At 37.9% G+C, this 14,960-nt stretch overlaps 1 protein-coding gene across 1 annotated transcript in view; it reads right to left on the bottom strand.

Annotated features, from left to right (window-relative positions):
• LOC136870331 (uncharacterized) overlaps positions 1-14,960 on the bottom strand; it is a 577,143-nt gene that overhangs the window by 23,174 nt on the left and 539,009 nt on the right. The gene's annotated exons all lie outside the window — the stretch shown is intronic.

The following is a 14,960-nucleotide window of genomic DNA, read 5'->3' as shown; positions in this document are numbered from 1 at the left end:
CCACTACCACCACAGACAGCACGAGCCAATATGTTCAGCTGCGTCGTCCGTGGAGTTGACCCCGAAGTTCCTGACGAAGAAGTTATCCAAGGACTCCGCTTGGAGGGCTACCCTGTCCTCTATTCCCACCTAGCCATCACGTCCGTTTTCATCCTCCCCCACCCATTTTCTTCCCTCCACCACAGCCAACACCCGATCTTCTCCAGCTCCTCCTAACTTCTCTTGTTCATTACGCTTCTACATTTTACATCCTTGCTCTTCACCTTATCCTAAACCCTCCTGTCTAATACTCCATATCCTTCCAATCTCACTAGCCAAGAGGCTTCTCCTTTTTTCTGCACATCCTATTCCCCTCTCCTTCATCTCACATATCTTCTGATTCCATACATCACTCGGCCTGAGAGATTGCGTAACGATCTAGGGGGGCCACCCCGCCCCAAGGGCGGGGAATGAAAATATGTCCGCCGCCGCCGCCTCCTCGTTAAGCATTAGCCATGTGTCTTGGTGGGTGTGCTATGTACCAACTGATGAGTCTAACTTAGCACATGGGGGCGAAACGCTGGCAACCAGGAATGAGTTAGTTGGAAAATTTATAATGGCCAATAACGGACCATTTATATTGCTATTATAAATATAGTCATTCGGGACAAATATTTTAGGTTTCCTATGGGAATCAACATCTATATCATCTGATGGCCAAGCAGGCAACAATTTTTGGTGATGAGATAAAGTATCTCATAGTGCACTGGCAGTGCCGTTGGCTCCGGAAAGCCTGCGCGGTGGCCTCCATGGTGTGCACTAGCATGCGTCTTGGTGGGTGTGCTATTTGCCAACTGATGAGCCCAACTTGGCACACTGGGGCAAGGCGCTAGCAACCAGGAATGAGTTAGCCGGAAAATTTGTAATGTCCAATAATGGACCAATTACTCATTCAGGACAAATATTTCAGGTTCCCTATGGGAATCATCATCTGCATCAACATATCACTTGGTCGAGTACTTAGTCTCTGTACTCCCAAGTCTTTTCAGCCCAGAGTTTGCAACATATTTGAAACACTCATGGTTTCATTCAAGAAAAATAACTTGCTGCTTTTGATTACATCTAGTACCTGTAGGTAAGTTTGAATTACTTGGCCAGCTCATAAACATCCACTATTTCCCAAAATGCCATATTTATAATATCGGTATTAACAAAACTGGCATTTCTACAATGCCAAACAAACCCTCTAGGATTTTGTCAATGAAAGGGTAGAAGCAAGTACGGACATTTTCATTTGCTGATTAGGTGAACATGGAATTCTTATAATCTCAGAGGTCTTTTTTAATGTGGTAGGACACCCACCTTGCTTATTTTTCCAATGGTCAGAATGGATACTGTACTTGTTTTGAACTGGGCCTACTGGTACCTCAAGAATCACTTGTAATTTGTCATCATTCTGGGTGAATGCAAAAGGAGATATTTGCTCCTGTTTTGTTCAACCATTTCCTTCATTTTGCAAAGCCGTCCAAGGAAGACCCAGTTCTTTTAATTTTAGATGCCCATGCAACTAATGAGAAGAACACTAAACTGCTGTAATTTAATAGATACTTGCCAGATATTGTAATAGGAGTTGAATCATGGCTGAGGAATGATATAATGGATGAATAAATTTTCTCATGCAACTAGAGTGTGTATCATATAGAGAAAGGATAGGAATGGTAGGAGAGGGAGTATTCCTTCTGGTGAAAGAAGAATTTGTAAGCTACAAAAAAGTTAAAGATGACAAATATGAAATTCTATTGTAAGGCTCGTCTCTATAGATAATAAGCAGCTTGATGTCTTTGGACTATACAGACCAGGAAAGGCTAGTGCTGGCGATGATTCAGAATTATTTGATGAGATATTCAGCTATGAGAGAAATGATACAGAAAGGAATGTAATTGTAGTGGGTGATCTCAATTTCCCAAATGTTAATTGGGAAGGTAATGAGAGCAACAGGAATCATGACCAACAAATGGCAAATAAGTTAATATGGGAAGGACTGCTGATTCAGAAAGTGATGGAACCAACTAGAGTGAAGAATATTCTGGATGTGGTGCTGGTAACACCAGATGAGCTCTATAGAGAAACCAAAGTAATAGATGGTATTAGTGATCATGAAGCTGTTACACTGTTACACAAAACATGGCCTCCATCTACAGTTTAGGTAAATGAATTGCTAATATTGTACTTGATTTTATTCATCATAAGATATGTACTTTGAAAAATCCAACTCCCTTAGCTTATAATAGCCATCAAGAAAACTAGGAGAAGGAGTCAGCTGTTCTTCAAGCTGGCTCAGTCAACTAGAAAATGTTATGAATTTTAAGAGGCCATGTAAACCAAAACTAGCATCTGTGACCGAATCAGATCAGTCACCAAATCAAACCATTATCTTAGTTTAGTAAGTAGCCAAACTCAGGTATGTTATTCTCCTGTTCATAAAATACTGGTACATGAAACATCAGGTCAGAAATCTCCACCAGTAATGAGTGATACAAAAAGTAGTTGCCAAGAGGTAAATAGCATCCAAAAGAAGGATAGCAAGGGTAAATCTCTCAATTTCTTGCAAGTCAGTATCCAATGCATCAGTGGCATATGCTGGGATCAAGTCGTGGGCTACCACTAGACTTAGTTTACCCTTTTTCGATGGCTGGTTTAGTGAACGTCAAGCCTGAAGTGTTTTGAGCTGCAGCCAATAGCCAGTGGCAAGGCCTGCTGTGTATTCAAGGCTGCTTCACAAGCTACTGCTCTGGCCTCTGCCACTGCCAATGCTTAACCCGTGATCAGTGGAGAAGGTACCCTAAGGTTTAGCAAATCAAAGTCCAGCTTTGTGGCTAAATAGATAGAATGCTTGCCTTTAGTCCGATGGCCGCGGCTCAGTTTTCAGAATCAACCCTCAAATACTGTTAATTCCCCTGGCTTGGGGACTAGCTGTTTATGACATCTTCATCATTCATTTTATCCTCATTAGGTCACCACCAAGCATATACAGATGCCATGCCCCATTATTATTACTATTATTATTATTATTATTATTATTATTATTATTATTATTATGATTATTATTATTATTATTATTATCATCATCATCATTAAATAAAAATGTTGAATTAGACAGCGGTCATACCCATCCTTCACTGGTTAATTAGCTTCCTCAGGAGATCAGTGGTGGTGTTCGACCCATGATCACGGGTTCGATACCAACCAACAAAAGAGAACACTAAACCTGAAAGATGGCATTTCATTTTAGCAGATCTACCAATAAAAAGAAAACTATATTGCTCCTATAACAGCAGCCCTGCAGTGTCATCCTACGAGGATGTAGAAGTAAGCAGGAGTGAAATACCAGCACTCTGTTATCTATATGATTAAGTCAGATGTATGAGGTGAGGAAGTATAAACGATGAGTAACACATGGTTGATAGTTAACAGTGGCAATCTGACGGACCGAAGCCTAGCACACCAACCCCCCGGTCCCCACTCCTATCTGATATACAGCAGCAAGCCGCATGAGGTGAGTAGAGGGGAGAGGGACGAAAGTCTGGGATTCAATATCAGACTCCGATGCCTTGCTCTCAGAAATACGTGTGACGTTTTCTTCACTGTTTTCAAGTTTTCTAAATGGAACAATGTGTCAGATGATTACACTATAATGTGCTTTAGATTTCCATCATTCTCAATTGAGGTTTGGGCTTCACCGATAGCCTTGGTAGCCCTCAGTATACGCCACTGCAATGCATTAGAAATAAGTTGTTAGAATTAGAACACTTTTGCCAAACCGAGAAAGTTGATGTGATTTGTGTATCGGAGCATTGGCTTTCTGAAAATCAAGTAGAATATTTTGTGCCTCTGGATATACTGTTGCAGATATATTTTTTAGGAGTAAAAAGAAAAATGGGGGAGCTGGGATTTTAGTTAGAGAGTGTTTTAAATTTATAAAGATTGATTTAAGTGAATATTGTGTGAAATTAGAGGGAGAATTTAGTTGTGTGAAGCTGGTTGATCAGAATTTGATAATTGTTAATTTGTATAGATCTCCAAACGCTGATGCTTATGTATTTCTCAAGAATTTTGAATTAGTAATGGAAAAAATTTTGAAGATTAAGGCCAAAGTTGCTGTTTGTGGGGATTAGAGATGGCATATTCAGATGGGCATATTTCTAGACATTTTCTGAATTTACTAAGAACTCTAAATTTAACTTGCACAAACAAGCTACCTACACAATAATAATGCATGCCTGGATAATATTATTGTAAATATTTCAAGAGATTTGTATAAACTTAGACTTGTTGGTGGAGTTTTTTGCAGATCATGATCCCTTGCTTATATCCTTATATCCTAACCAGCCTGACATAATTTTTTTCAATAATAATAATAATAATAATAATATTAATAATAATAATAATAATAATAATGATAATAATAATAATAATAATAATAATAATAATAATAATAATAATAATAATAATAATAATAATAATAATAATAATAATAATAACAATAATAATAATAATAATAATAATAATAATCGTATGGCCTCAGCTACCATGTGCAGACATTTCAATTTAATGCCATCTGGCTGTCTGCTTGTCAATTTCGACGTTCCATTTTACTCTAGGCCCCCACTAGATGGCAGACCGAGTAAACCGAAACTCTCTTGGGCATCTATGGCTGAGATTTAATGAATTTTTTCGGGTAAACATCAAATGTCTCACCAGAGATCTTTTACATGCCGACATCGTACAACATGGAGTGTTGAATGGACTTTTTTCCGCCCTTCAAAAATCCGACTACCTCTGCCGGGTTAGAAACCGCTATCTTGGGATCCGTAGGCCGACACTCTACCGCTGATCCACCTGTTCTGAAGTGGGTAAAAAGTCAGGGTGATGATTATATTAACATATTTATTGAAAATCTGAAAAAATTAACTGGGGCTTTGTATTTGAATTTCAAATGGGAGAAAATGATATTGAAACTATATTTGGAAACTCTTTAGATAAATTAATTGAATTGTGGCATTTATGATCACCACTGATAAAAATTAGTCGTAATGGTTAACTTAAAAGCAAAAAGTTGAACTGGCATACTGATGAATTGATTCAGTATAGAGAAAGAATGCTTTTGCTGTATAGAATTTATAAAAACTCTTGTCAAGGAGGAACCAAGCATGTATAAAGCTTATCTTAATTGTAAAAAGTCATATAAAAGAAAACTTATCCATGCCAAAACTTAAGCTTGTGAAAAATATATTGAAAATGCACCCTACAAATGCAAGGTGGCATGGGATGTTATAGTACAAGAAAACATCCCTACTCGTACTCAAGACACATTTCTCCATCCCGAAGAACTGAATACAGCGGAACCTTGGATTGCGAGCATAATTCGTTCCGGCAACATGCTTGTAATCCAAAGCGCTCGTATATCAAAGCAAGTTTTCCCATAAGAAACAATTGAAACGGGCATGATTCATCCACAACACAAAAATATGTATTCGCATACCACTTCTAAAACAAAATATAACGTAAAACAAATTAAAGTGCACTTTTCCTTACAATAGAATCATTGCTGGTGTGAGGGAGACGAGAGATGACATGAGAAGAGTTACTGTGTAGTATGAATTTCACCAGGGCTGTCCGTTGGCTCACTGGAATTGTTTTCTTTTCATGCAACTTTAACGAGGAACCTGTCTAATGACTGTTGCTTTTGCCTCTTTTTGAGGATTTCACAGAAATGTGACATTGCATTGTCATTGAACTGATTCATTGCTCGCACTGCTACAGCCTTATTTGGGTCTTGTTTCTCTACAAAATTTTGCACCGTTTCCCACATTGTGCATTTCTCCTGAATCTCAGTTGAAGTGAGAGATTCGTTTGACTTTTCCTCCTCTTCTTCCCCAGACGAGATCTCTATAAACTCCTCCTGTTGTTCGCGATGCCGGTCCATCAGTTTGTTGGTGGTCAGTTCCTGGCTATGTTCTTCCAACGCTCTTGAATGTCCATGTCATTCACTTCCAGCTCATTGTCACCAACAATCCCTTCAAAGTCATGTCCAAGAACACAGTCAGGCCACAGCTTTCCCCAAGCGAAAGTGAGAATTCTCTTGGTGATTCCATCCCAGGCTTTACTGATGATCTTCAGGCAGTTCACGTTGGGGAAATGATTGCTCCCAAACTCTCGGAGGGTAAGGTTTGTTGCTTCCGTCACTTCAAAGCATCGCTGAAATAGTGCTTTGGTGTATAGCTTCTTGGAGTTCGAAATGACTTGCTGATCCATAGGCTGGAGTAGTGGAGTAGTGATGGGAGAAAACAACTTGACCTTGTTGTTGAGTCATCAGTCCATAGACTGGTTTGATGCAGCTATCCATGCCATCCTATCATGTGCTAATCTTTTCATCTCAACGTAACCATCGCATCTCACATCTGTTCTAATCTGCTTGTCATATTCATACCTTGGTCTACCCCTACCGTTCTTACCACCTACACTTCCTTCAAAAACCAACTGAAGAAGTCCTGGGTGTCTCAAGATGTGTCCTATCATTCTATCTCTTCTTCTCGTCAAATTTAGCCAAATCAATCTCCTCTCACCAATTTGATTCAGTATCTCTTCATTCGTGATTTGATCTATCCATCTCACCTTCAACATTCTTCTGTAACACCACATTTCAAAAGCTTCTATTCTCTTTCTTTCTGAGCTAGTTATCGTCCATGTTTCACTTCCATACAATGCCACGCTCCACACGAAAGTATTCAAAAACATCTTTCTAATTCCTATATCAATGTTTGACGTGAGCAAATTTCTTTTCTTAAGAAAACTCTTCCTTGCTTGTGCTGGTCTGCATTTTATGTCCTCCTTACTTCTACCATTGTTTTTTATTTTACTACCCAAGTAACAATATTCCTTTACTTCCTTTAAGACCTTATTTCCTAATCTAATATTTACTGCATCAGCTGCCTTCGTTCGAATGCACTCCATTACTTTTGTTTTGGACTTATTTATTTTCATCTCGTACTCCTTACCCAAGACCTCATCCATACCATTCAGCAGCTTCTTGAGATCTTCTGCAGTCTCAGATAAAATAACAATATGATCGGCAAATCTCAAGGTTTTGATTTCCTCTCCTTGGACTGTGATTCCCTTTCCAAATTCCTCTTTGATTTCCTTTACTGCCTGTTCTATGTAAACATTGAAAAGAAGGGGGGACAAACTGCAGCCTTGCCTCACTCCTTCCTGGATTGCTGCTTCTTTTTTAAAGCCCTTGATTCTTATCACTGCAGACTGATTTTTATACAGATTGCAGATAATTCTTTGTTCTCGGTATCTGATCCCAATCATCTCCAGAATCTTAAATAGCTTGGTCCATTCAACATTATCGAATACTTTTTCTAGATCTATGAATGCCATGTAAGTGGGCTTGTCCTTCTTGATTCGATCCTCTAAGATCAGACGTAAAGTAGGGATTGCTTCATGTGTTCTTACATATCTTCTGAAGCCAAATTGATCTTCTCCCAACTCAGCTTCAACTTGTTTTTCCATTCTTCTGTTAATAATACATGTTAAAATTTTGCAGGCATGAGATACTAAACTAATGGTGTGGTAGTTTTCACACCTGTCAGCACCGGCTTTCTTGGGAATAGGTATAACAATATTTTGCCAAAAATCGGGTGGGACTTCTCCTGTCTCATACATCTTACACAATAAATGGAATAACCATGGAATGGTGGTTTCTCCTAAAGCAGTCAGTAATTCAGAGGGAATGTCATCAATTCCCTTTACCTTGATACAACTGTTGGATATGCTCCTGCCATCTCTCTGCTTTGTCTTCTTTCACTAGAAGTGGCTTTCCATCTGAGCTCTTAATATTCATACACCTAGATTTCCTTTCTCCAAAGGTTTCCTTGATTTTCCTGTATGCAGCATCTACCTTTCCCACGACCATACAACCTTCGACATCCTTGCACTTCTCCTTCAGCCATTCTTCCTTAGCTGCCTTGCACTTTCTATCCACTTGATTCTTTAATCGCCTGTGTTCTTTTCTGCCCTCTTCATTTCTAGCATTCTTGTATCTTCATCATTCATCAATCAGGTCTAGTATCTCCTGAGTTAACGAAGTTGAATTCCTCCAGTAAGTCGTCTTCAAGGCCTGGAGGGTGAGCAGGAGCATTGTCCATAACCAGCAAGACTATGAGCAGCAGATTATTTTCTGAAAGGACCAAAGACCTTGTTCATCCATTCAAAAAACGAACAGGGGAGGGGAAAACGTAGGCACACGTGATGCTCGTATTGCAGAACCTCACTCGTTTATCAAGTTACAATTTATTAAAAATGTTTGCTCGTGTTGCAAAACACTTGTAGACCAAGTTACTCACATTCCGAGGTTTCACTGTAATTATTTCTTAAACTCTGTAAAAGAAATTGGAGATCAAATTAAGGCAACAGGTACGCCTGTGAGTGACTTTCTGCACAATCAACCCCCCTGCCAAAACACTTTCCGTTGGGTTGAAATCACATCTGATGAAGTAATTAAAGTTAGCTTAAAATTATCAAACTCCTAGAGTATGGATTGTTATTGGTTATCTAATTACACTATCAAAAGAATAATACATTTGATTTCTGAACTTCTAGCTTTTATTTTTAATAAGTGTTTAGAGTTTGGAGTTTTTGCTGATTTACTGTACTTAAAATTTCTAAAGTTATTCCAGTATTTAAAAGTGGGGACAAACAATTTCTTCTGAACTATTGTGCAGTCTCAACTGTTCCAATAATTTCTAAAATATTTGAATCACTTTTATACAATCAACTTAGCAACTATTTTGAAACTTACAATCTGCTATCCAACAGTCAGTTTGGGTTTTGACATGGTAAATGTACTACTAATGCTGTTCTTGAAATTGTTAATCAGATATTAACAGCTTTTGAAAACAAGCAGGCCATCTCTTTGGTGTTATGTGATCTAAGTAAAGCTTTTGATTGTATTAATCATAAAATTTCACTTGCAAAGCTTGAGATGTATGGTGTCAAGTATCCCTTACTGAACATAATAAGTCATACTCAAATAACAGATATCAGTTTGTCTCAATTAAAAATAGGTATTCTACTTTGAAGAAAGTTACAACTGGTGTGCCACAGGGCTCTGCTCTCAGTCCATTTTTATTCATTCTGGCGGGCAATGATTTACTGCAAAATGTCACAGCTCATGCTCTTATATCGTATGCGGACAATATAACGTTAATTACAAAACACCAGAGCATCTCAGGTTTGCATCAGATGTAGCAGGAAGCTCTTGCAACTGTAATGCATTGGTTCTCATCCAATAGGCTGTTGTGCAATCAGGATAAAACTCAATTTCTCACACTAGGATTATCCAAAGATATTGAAAGTCAGTCAGTCAAACTTTTGGGTTTTCATATTGATGCCAAATTGAACTAGGAAACACACATTGATCATGTTTGTAAAGAAATATCAAGAGTGGCCTATTTGATATGGAAATTGAGGGATTTAGTTAGCAGTGACTACCTAAGGATGGCATATTTTGGTCTCTTCCACTCACACATTACTTATGGACTGTTACTATGGGGACATTCTTCTTATGTATATAATATTCTTCTAATACAGAAAAAGGGTGTCTGAACAATGTGTAGGGCTGGTGCAATTGACCATTGTCAACCTTTCTTCGTTAAGCTGAAAATACTGACAATTATAAATTTGTATATTTATATTTGATATATGTTAAAAACAACATAAATGAATTTGGTACTAGGGAAAAAATTCCACCTTCCTGATACTCGGGGCAAAGCAGACATTGACATCCCAATTCACAGGCTGTCAAAAACTGCTCACTCAAAAATCAGTTGTTTAAGATTATTTAATAAAATACCACATTCTGCACAGTTCACTCCTTTAAGCAATTTTAAAAGAAAATTGTATGATTGGTTAATAGAAAATCCATTTTATAATACCTCTGAATTCTTAGAAATGCATAATGTTTGTATTAAGTTTTAATAAAAGATGTATGTTCATTTAGCCTTAGTAATATTAAGTACTAAATTATTATCAGTTGACAAAGCCTATTTCATTGTATATGGTCAATGGCAAATAAAGATTCTTGATTGCTTGTTGATTGATTTGTCGTAGTTAAAAATATATATGATAGAAAGGAAGGTCTTAAAAGTAGGACTATAAGGCAGTACCATATGGCTGATAAAACAGGCCCAAAAAGTAACTATGATCGGTAGAAAACAGTAAATAAAAATCTAAACAGACTCTGGGATGTTTAAAGCAATTGTTGAGGAATGTGAAAACAGATTTGTACCTTTAAAGGTGGTAAGGAACGATGAAGACTCGCTATACTGTAACAGAGCAGTGAAGAGACTAAGGAGGAGGTGCAGGTTTGTAAAGAAATAGAGTTAGAAATGGCTGTGGAAGTAAGGAGAAATTGAAGAAACTTACTAGGAAATTGAATCCAGCAAAGAAAAAAATGAAATGGCGTATGGCTTTTAGTGTCGGGAGTGTCCGAGGACAAGTTCGGCTTGCCAGATGCAGGTCGTTTGATTTGACTCCCACAGGTGTCCTGCACATTGTGATGAGGATGAAATGATAATGAAGATGACACATACGCCCAGACCCCGTGCCAGTGAAATTGACTAATTATGGTTAAAATTCCCAATCCTGCTGAGAAATGAACCCAGGACCCCTGTGATCAAAGCCCAGCACGCTAACCGCTTAGCCATGGAGCCGGACCTAGCAAGGAAGTCAGCTAAGAATAACATGATGGCAAGCATAATTGGCAGTCATACAAATTTTAGTGAAAAATGGAAGGGTAGGTATAGGTACAGTACTTTAAGGCAGAAATAGGTTCCAAGAAAAAACATTCCAGGAATCATTATTGAACAAGGGCAGTGTGTATGGGAGGATCTTCAAAAGGCAGAAGTATTCAATCAGCAGTATGTAACAATTGTTGATTACAAGGATAATGTCCTAATAGAGGAGATAGCTAATACTAAAGAAGTATTAAAATTTACCTATGATAACAATGTTATTTACAAAAAGATACGAAATTTGAAAACTAGAAAAGTGGCTGATATTGATAAGATTTCTGGGGATTTGCTAAAGACAATGGGTTAGGATATAGTACCATATCAGAAGTACTTGTCTGATTATTGTTTGCATGAAGGAGCTATATCAAACGAATGGAGAGTTGTTATAATAGCTCCTGTGTATAAAGGAAAGGGTGACAGACATAAAGCTGAAAATTATAGGCCAGTCAGTTTGACATGCATTGCATGTAAGCTTATGTTAGACATGTTTGTAAAATTAATTACTAGTTTGTTAGAAGGCAGTTTGAGTTTAAGAAAGGTTATTCTACTGAAGCTCAACCTATAGGATTCCAGCAATAAATAGCAGATATCTTGGATTCAGGAGGTCAAATGGACTGTATCATGATTGACCTGTCTAAGGCATTTGATAGAGTTGATCATGGGAGACTACTGGCAAACTGGACTAGACAAAAGAGTGACTGAATAGATGGCTATATTTCTAGAAAATAGATAGAATTAGAGTAGGCAAAGCTTTATCTGACCCTGTAATAATTAAGAGGGGCATTCCTCAAAGCAGTATTATTGGACCTTTATGTTTTCTTATATACGGTATATAAATGATATAAGTGAATAAGTGGAGAGTGGAGAGTAATAAATAAGTTACAAGATTGTGAGCAACTGCAAAATGACTTCGATAATGTTATGAGATGGACTGTAGGCAATGGTACAATGATGAATGAGGTTAAAAGTCAGATTGTGAGTTTCACAAATAGTTTTTATTACAGCATTGATGGGCTGAAAGTTCCTTTTTGGAATCATTGTAAGTATATACTTAGGTATTAATATAAAGATCTTCATTGGGGTAATCATGTAAATGGGAATGTAAATAAAGGGTACAGATCTCTGCACATGGTTATGAGGGTATTTCGGGATTGTAGTAAGGATGTAAAGGAAAGGGCATACAACTCTCTGGTAAGACCCCAACTAGAGTTTGTTTCCAGCAAATACAGTTTCCAGTGTATGGTACCCTCACCCAGGATTCCTTGATTCAAGAACCAGAAAAAAATCCAAAGAAAAGCAGCTCAAATTGTTCTGGGTGATTTCCGACAAAGAGTAGCGGATTACAAGTTGTCCATTTCATGACAGTATCGATGAATATAATCAAGAAGTTAGTAAAATAATCACCTAATCGATACTTTATTATTGCCTCAGGCAAAACTGAATATAAATTAGCACTTGCAGGTCATGTTTTGACCACTTAGTGGTCCTCTTCAGCTGTATAAAGAAAGAATTGAGAAGAAAAAACATTAGGGAAATAAGCACAAATAATAAAACTTCTTTGGAGACTCCTTGCCTCTCGTTCTTGTTTTGAAAAGATGTTTATTCTGCGCTGTCTAGAGGGTTTGTCTTTGAGCGCCACCTGGTGAAGTAACGATGTGACACAGTCTGACAGTTCATGCAAAGCTCTGGAGAGAAGGGAAGTAGAGTTTTGTCGTCATCTAAAATATCATGTGAGGGAGGAGGGAAATTGGGCTGTGCTTCTGCGATGTCGTGTTTGATTATATCTCTTGTCCGTCTTGTCTGTTTTAAGTCTACCCATTCCAAGTATTTACTAATGTTCCCATATAAGATGTTTTTATGTTCGTTGTTTTCGTTAAGATTCTCTTCACCGTTTTCTAATTTATCAAGAACGACGTGGATGTTTTCAAGGTTGTTCATTAGATTTCCTTTATTTATCATACAGATAATTTGAAGGTCCTGTCTGATATTGGTGAATTTGTGGTTGGACTCTTTCATATGGGATCCCATGGCAGAGAATGTTTTGTATTTTTCAGCACTGGCGTGTTCCTGATATCTAATTAAGAAGTTCCTTCCAGATTGTCCCACGTAAGTTTTTTTTATCTGACCCTGTAATAATTAAGAGGGGCGTTCCTCAAAGCAGTATTATTGGACCTTTATGTTTTCTTATATAGCCTATATAAATGATATGAGTGAATAAGTGGAATCAGAGATAAGGCTTTATGCAGAGTAATAAATAAGTTGCAAGATTGTGAGCAACTGCAAAATGACTTCGATAATGTTATGAGATGGACGGTAGGCAATGGTACGATGATGAATGGGGTTAAAAGTCAGATTGTGAGTTTCACAAATAGGAAAAGTCCCCTTAGTTTTAATTACAGCGTTGATGGGGTGAAAGTTTCTTTTTGGAATCATTTACAGAACAAGAACTACAATTATTAAGCAACGGGCCTAATCAAAATTGGCATAGTTTCGATAACAGACAAGTATTAATACAAACTTTAGCAGAAACAGAGACGGCCATACAAACCCTTCCAGTCGACATTCAGAATGACGTACGGTACGAAGCAAAGAAAAAAATTCCCTCCGTAATTAAAGGATTACTGACCAATTCCACAAACACTAAGATCGAGAAGGATCTTCAGTGTAAAATTAGACAAAGTGACGTAGTTATAACGAAAGCTGATAAAGGTGGAACAGTGGTAATAATAAATGAAACCGAATACATCAATAAAATGGAAACTTTTTTCACTAACAACAAATTTAAGGTAATTGAGAAAGACCCCACCCTAAAAATTCAAAAGAGTTTGAAAGAGATACTGAAACAAAGCTCCTTCCTTTTTAACGACCAAGAAATTCAAAAACTCATTAATATGAATCCACGGGTGGCCCAAATTGGTTGCGCAGTAGATGTTAGTTTTCCCTCGTCCTGCTCGTGACGTCATCACAGGAGCACTGTGACTGTATAGCATATAACCGCACGTGTATCTTATTTCGTTGTTTGTAGCCGTCTGTCTTATAAAGAAAGGATATCCACGTAATATCTTTCCGTATGTTGCTGTTGGTTTATATAGTGGCCTACTGTATTTTGCGGAGTGTGTGTGTCGTAGTTCGTTTCTGTGAGATCTCTGTTAAGTTGCTGTGTTTCGTGCAGTGAGGTGCACTTATTTTATTTTCGTTAGTTGCGTGAACAGTGTAATAGTAGCTGGAGTGTGTTCATAGTATCATTGCGATAGAAAACCGAGCCGTTAATGATTTCTGTGAGATCTCTGTTAAGTTGCTGTGTTTCGTGCAGTGAAGTGCACTTATTTTATTTTCGTTAGTTGCGTGAACAGTGTAATAGTAGCTGGAGTGTGTTCATAGTATCATTGCGATAGAAAACCGAGCCGTTAATGATTCACCGCAATCTACATCGACACCTGATTGTACAGCAGAGGGATTTCGGTACCTCGCCGGCTACATCGCCTACCGTGGAAGAAAATATGACAGCACAATGGGAAGACCCACTGGGGAAATGCTTTCCATTTCTTCTGGCACAGCCCCTGTGGGATGGATAGAAGTGTTATCTCGGGGAAGTCTACTCGTTCCATCGGAAGAATGGCTAAACCAAATAAAGGAATTTGATTCAATTTTCACGGACACTCACGGACGTGCTGAACTGTGACGCATACCTAATATTATACGCAAAGTGTGTCAAATAATTAGCAGTAAATTCCCCGCTGTACCACCGGAAATAGTAAAAATGTATGTTAGAACGAGAACATTATACGCATACGACAAATGAACATTCGGGCAAGGACTGAAAAATCCTTAGCAGCTCATCGGCGAAAGGCACGACAGTGGATTTCATCTCCAAAAGCAACCACTTCATGACATCTGATCTCATAGGTAGGGCTGCGTTCTAATTAAGTGTTTTTCCTGTTATTTCTTATTCTTTAATTTTAGAAAGTAGGAATATCTATGCATGGTTTCGAATATGAACTTCCTCCTGCTGCTGTTATAATGTGTTAAGTTTTAAACTCGATACATGCGGAAGTGAGTCAGTATATCGTATGTTAACATTCAGTAGTTCTGCTGTCAGATTTAATATTACAAACATTTCATATC

Source organism: Anabrus simplex, chromosome 1 (assembly GCF_040414725.1).
Source record: "Anabrus simplex isolate iqAnaSimp1 chromosome 1, ASM4041472v1, whole genome shotgun sequence".
In the NCBI taxonomy this organism is placed as follows: Eukaryota; Metazoa; Arthropoda; class Insecta; order Orthoptera; family Tettigoniidae; genus Anabrus; species Anabrus simplex.
The sequence above is the reverse complement of the archived record's forward strand: the minus strand, read 5'-3'. Positions and strand labels throughout refer to the sequence as shown.